This window comes from Dipodomys ordii, unplaced genomic scaffold (genome assembly GCF_000151885.1).
Source record: "Dipodomys ordii isolate 6190 unplaced genomic scaffold, Dord_2.0 Scaffold25, whole genome shotgun sequence".
Taxonomy (NCBI): domain Eukaryota; kingdom Metazoa; phylum Chordata; class Mammalia; order Rodentia; family Heteromyidae; genus Dipodomys; species Dipodomys ordii.
In genome coordinates this window covers 2,882,122-2,888,217 of record NW_012267241.1, presented here as the reverse complement: position 1 = coordinate 2,888,217, position 6,096 = coordinate 2,882,122, and positions in this window count along the sequence as shown.

Below are 6,096 nucleotides of genomic sequence, written 5' to 3'. Positions count from 1 at the left end.
CTCCATTCTTTCCTCCCTCTCTCCAGCATTCTTCACTTAATATAATTTTTTCCAAGTCTTTCTATTTCCTAAGAAATGGGGCAATGTCATTCTTTCTGATGGAGGCATAGAATTCCATTGTGTATATATACCACATTTTCTTGATCCATTCATCTACTGAGGGGCATCTGGGTCTCCAGCATTCTTAACACCATGAATTCCAAATCAGGATTTTTTTTCATAAACTTGGGGGAAATATCCAAAACTCTGGAGCAGAATTTTTTGACACTTTCATATGATCTGGATTATTTAATCAATTAAACATTTTCTTGTCCTTGTATATATTTGGAGGTGAGTCTGTGGCAGTAAGGTGTAAAAAGTTCTGCTAGAAATTTGTCCAAGAAATAACCTGGGCTGGTCCTGTGGGCAGGACAGCACTCAGTATCTTTGCCTCAGTGTACCATAAGGCTACCAATGACCCTAGGAAAGTATGTGAATGTCTGAGGCAAAAGGTCAGGCTGTCTTCTCTGGACAGTGATTTCTGAGATTAATAAGGCCCCCAGAGAGCTCCACTAGAGACATTTTGGAGATGGGGAAGCATTCTTCATGCTGGGGAAACAGGGTTACTGAGAGCTGAGCTGTCTCCATTCCCAGCTGTCACTGGAACAGACACAACCTGTCACTTCCATTGGATGGCAAGATGCAACACGGAAAGTTTCAGCTTTAAAAGTATTCACACCTTTGGTTGGAAGGAGTTGCTTTTCACATAATGAAAAAAATATGCATGCTGTTCTCTCTGGTAATATACTTAATAAAAGGAAAGAAAAAAGAAAAAAGCCACAGTGGTGAAATCAAACCCTCCTTGGTCATACTATTTTTTTCTAAATAAAAATAATAGCACTTTAGTAAAAGTTATTCTTGTGCATTTTTATTGTTTGTATAATTTAGGGAGGGGAAGGGAAAAAACAAACTGTTTAAATAGGAATACAGGTGGACCCATTGCAACAATGAGATGTACAAGACGTTATATAGAAAAATGAACTTTACAACTTTGGTGTGAGTGGGGGGGTGTGGGGAAGATAGGAAGGGATGGGAAGAGGAAACAACGGAGGAGGCTACAATGCTTGATAAGAAATGTATTCATTTGCCCATGTAATTGTAACCCCTCTGTACGGTATTTTCACAATAAAAATGTATATAGAGAAATAACTCTAGAATGGACAGAATAAAAAAAAACCCACAGAAGAAAAACACATTCTTAGGAGAACCTTATAAATGAGTAATACGAGATTTGGTCATGTTTTTCCATGAAGCACATAGGAGAAAGAGTGTGGAAAAATGTCTACCTCACACATCCTGACAGCATATGCCACAGGTGAATGATCTGTGTCTAATTTAGAGTCCTCATTACCAATTCTTCATAACTAGTTGATGAAATATTCATCCTAATTTGAATGGAAAACAGGAAATTTTGAATGGAAAATGAGAGTATTTCCCTGTGATATATAAAGTATGCCAAATTTTTGATTAGTAATTTGCACATGGAAAATAAATCAAGGACTTTCACTGATTTTCTGATTTATAAAAGATCATCTTCATTTAAACATTTCTCAGACACTTTGGATTTCTAAGCTTTTTTTTTTGTTTTTTTGGTAGTTTTAGCCTCTGTCCTGTGACCACTATCCTTATACATAATTCATGCATGTGTGTGTGTACTTTCTCCGGATGAACAGCTGAGATTATGTGGAAATTTTGTGTGAATTAGTCTCACACAAACAGATTGAATTGCATTTTTATAATGGAATAGTTAATGTTAAAACAAGACATCTTAAAATGTATCTTTCATATTACATCACTATTTATCTTTCTCACAAATCAGTAGCCTAGTGATTTACAAGTCATAGTATAATTGAGCTGAAAAGGAACATTAGAGGTGGTCAATTTTGCCTTCTCATTTTAAACATTAGAAAAAAGAAATATGGGTATAAGGTGATTTGGTTCACCTCATCATGAATCTTGTTGGTGTCTGTATGTTGTCCCAAATCTGTGCATCTTAATTCTCAGTGCAGTAACACTGGACTGCTTTGCCTTACCTGTCTTAAATTTCTGCTTTTAAATATGTTTTCCTAAAACAAGTTAAGTTTACAAATTGGATCAGAATGGATTGTTTTTTCCTTTTAGGTTTTTGGTGGAGGGAGTTGCAATTTTTTCCAATTTCAAGCTTGCTATTGGGCTTGACTAGGTGCTAAAGATGAGTTGGAAATTGCAAATATGTTTTTTTAATGTCTGTGTGTGTGTGTGCACGCACATGTATACGTAAGGACATATCCTTTAAATTGTGCTTCACAGACGTATTCTGGTAAATTGATAGCACCTAATAAGAAGAAGATAATCAGATATTGAAATCATTGTAGCTCTCAGAATGGATTCTCTGTTGATGCCATTTCCTGTTGATCATATCCCTCCTGTCCTGACATCCTGGTCCTAATCAAAACTGTTGTAATCAAAATGAATGTCAGCATGCAGAATCTGATTCCTCTTCTATGCCAATTCTGACGTAAATGAGCTTAATGCAAGCTGAAGAATCAGCCAGAGGGAGATGGAAGAGGCAATGAAGATCTCTGTGTCTGTGTCTTCCATTTCATTAATAATGAAGATTTATTCCCTTTAATTTCACTAAATACAGAACTATTGTGACTTTTGTTCTTTAATATAAAAAACATGTTATACATTTATAATTCTATATACACATATGCATATGTGTATAAATGCACGCATATATTTGGGAATATATATATGTATATATATATATATATATATGAAATTATGGCCCAGCTAACTTTTTGATGGGTCAAAAACCAAGATGACTGATTTGAGACAGGAAAAGAAACTTGGCTGACAAATGCACTGGATGTGTCCCGAGGGTGAAATTCTGACAAAGGTAAGAAAGATTCCAAAGCTGAGCTAGAAATAGACAGCAAAACTAAAAACAAATTTAAAAAAAAAACTTGAAATTTAAATACATTTGTCAAGAGCTATATTTTGCTTCTGTCAACTACATACCTCACTAAAATTCTTATTTCACCAAAGTAGAACTTGTTCTGAATGGAGCAGTGATTGAAGACTGGCTGCCAGTGTCATTACAGTAGGAAGAAATTGGCTACATGAATAAGCAGTATGCCTGGGCACTACCGACAGAGAGTTACCAACCTTGAGGGTACAAGGACAATGGAAAGAAGTACCTCTGAGTAAAGTCAATCATAAAATGCAGAAAGGAAGCCGGGCGCTGGTGGCTCACGTCTGTAATCCTAGCTACTCAGTAGGCTGAGATCTGAGGATCACGGCTCAAAGCCAGCCCGGGCAGGAAAGACCGTGAGACTCCTATCTCCAATAAACCACCAGAAAACCGGAAGTGGCGCTGTAGCTCAAATGGTAGAGTGCTCACCTTGAGCTGAAGAGCTGAGGGACAGTGCCCAGGCCCAGAGTTCAAGCCCCACGACCGACAAAAAAAAAATGCAGAAAGGAGAACAATTAATGGTCTAAGGGAGACTCAAACTTTGGGGAAATACTACTTCATCAGAGGAACAGGTATTTGACAAGTTTTGTGTACATTTAGAGAGACTAAAGAAAAGTTAGTCCAGGCATAGAACAGAAAACAAGTGATCTTAAGATACTACCTGGTTCTCACACAGATGCATCTAGTGTCTTCTTAGTCTGTACTTGGGTCCATGCGATGAAGAATCAAATAATTGTATATCAATGGTATCTTGGAGAGCCAAGTACGTTTGGCAAAAAGTATTAATGCACACATGCACATACACACATACATATGAACACACACATATATGTATATATGTATATATCCTTGAAAGAATACTCTTAGGACTCATGGCCCTTCTCAGATTTTCTCTCTGATGTATATCTATGCATCTATTATATGTCTCCTTCCTTAATTATGCTTATTCTATACTTATACTATACTATATTCTATACTTATTCTAGTTCATTCCTCTTCTTGTTTCCTTTACATCTCTCCAGAAGAGATAGGCAGCTTCCCAAAGTTCTCATTGTGGGGGTGGGAAGAAAAGAGAAGGAATAAATATTTTAATATTTGTTTAAAGCTCAATCACATGACCTCTAGTAACTATACCCCTCAACAATCATAGGGGAATCAAACTCAGCTTCCAAGTCCACATGATCATATTAATAGAAAAGCTCACTATGTCAGAATATAAACCGTACTGGAGTCAGTATATAACGTGAGTGATGCTTTTCTATTTAAAATATCACCAGCAATCCTTATCTGAAGAGCCCTGAGGAGGTTGTCCTCACTGGAGACAGCAGTTTCTTGAATCATATCACTATAAAACCATCTCATCCAGTAATATCTGTAATACTTATTTCCCAACTGCTCACTTCGCTACGTACAACTTCTGCCTTCTCAGTGTAAAACATCTAGCTAAAACATTGCACATTCCATAGTTCATCTGGCCCCTTCAATCTCTGATTAGAATTGCAATCCTCTATAAAACAACTCATAGTTAGCACTTTTTTTTTTTCCTTTTGGTCAATCGTGGGGCTTGAACTCTGGGCCTGGGCGCTGTCCCTCAGCACTTCAGCTCAAGGAAAGCGCTCTACTGCTTGAGCCACAGCACGACTTCCAGTTTTCTAGTGGTTTAATGGAGATCAGAGTCTCATGGAGTTTCCTGCCCAGGGTGGCTTTGAACTGTGATCCTCAGATCTCAGCCTCCTGAGTAGCTAGGATTACAGGCATGAGCCACCGGAGCCTCTTTATTGTAAGTCCACTACCACTATCAGGCTTAATAATTGCCAGTTCATTATTTACATTGCAATCCCTTCAAATATTTGTAACTATGGTAATAATGTTCTTTTAAAACTGCAGTTTTATTAATATTTCTGTTCCTTTGAGTCTTACTTCTGTTTGGAGACTAGGAAATTTGATCAAAGCCTTTGTGTTTGGGGGAGTTGGACAGGGAGTTGGTTCCTATAATTTAGTCGACATGACTTGACGTGAGGCAGGAATGGTAGGTTCTGAAGGCTTTAGGGCAAGTGAAGGTCTAGTAGAGAAATTCCTCAGGAGGGCACATTGCCACAGCTAGAGAGAAGGAAATACTGCAAATTTTCCTTTTGTGGCACAATGTTCTGTTCATGACAATTGCCAGTGACTATGGAATAAAAAGTTTTAGTTAAAATTCTAGAAGACAAAAACATAAATGTTCAACATCTGTGATGAGCAAATACAGAACCCCAAAAGTACAAGTTTGGACTTAAAAATAAACAATGTTACATTTTAAAATCATTAAAAAATTTAAAGTATGTATCAGAATGCACTAGCAGATCCAAATGCAAGCACATCTCAAGATGTTATTTGACTGTAAGTTTCACATACATCTGTGATGAAAATAAATACTAGTTTTCAATAAAAATACTTCTTAAATCTCATTTGTCTATATTCTATATTCATCTGCTCACACAAAGAGAATAGTGCTCAATTATGGATAAATCACAGAAGAATACTAGTAAAGTAAGGCAAATTTAGGATAAAATGTCTAGTAACCAAGTCACCTGATTAAGAGTTCAGCAAGTAAGAATGTTAATATAAAAAGATAGGTAGAAAAAAAAGATAAGCAGGAGTTGTTAAAATGTTTGATGCACTAATGTGCTGACAAAGCACTGCTTTTGTTCTAAAAACAAAACTATTTTTAATCCATATACACTAACAGAGTACTCAGCCAAATTTGATTGTAGAGAATGAGATCAGATTGATCCAGTAGGAGAAATTCCCCATAATTTAAGGTTTTAGAACATCTTAAGAAAAATCTTGAATCATCTTTACAGAGGATTCTAATACTACATACAAGACAGCTATTAAAATGTTTTTTGCCACACTGATGCAATAATATGTTATTACAATATAATATAATATATACTATATATTATATACTATATATAGTTTATTATCAGTATATATTATATATTATATTAATATATACTAGTTATATTAATATATTATTAGTATAACATATGTTATATAATATAGTATAATAAATTACATCATATTTTAATGATATATTGTACAATATACATTATGCTGTG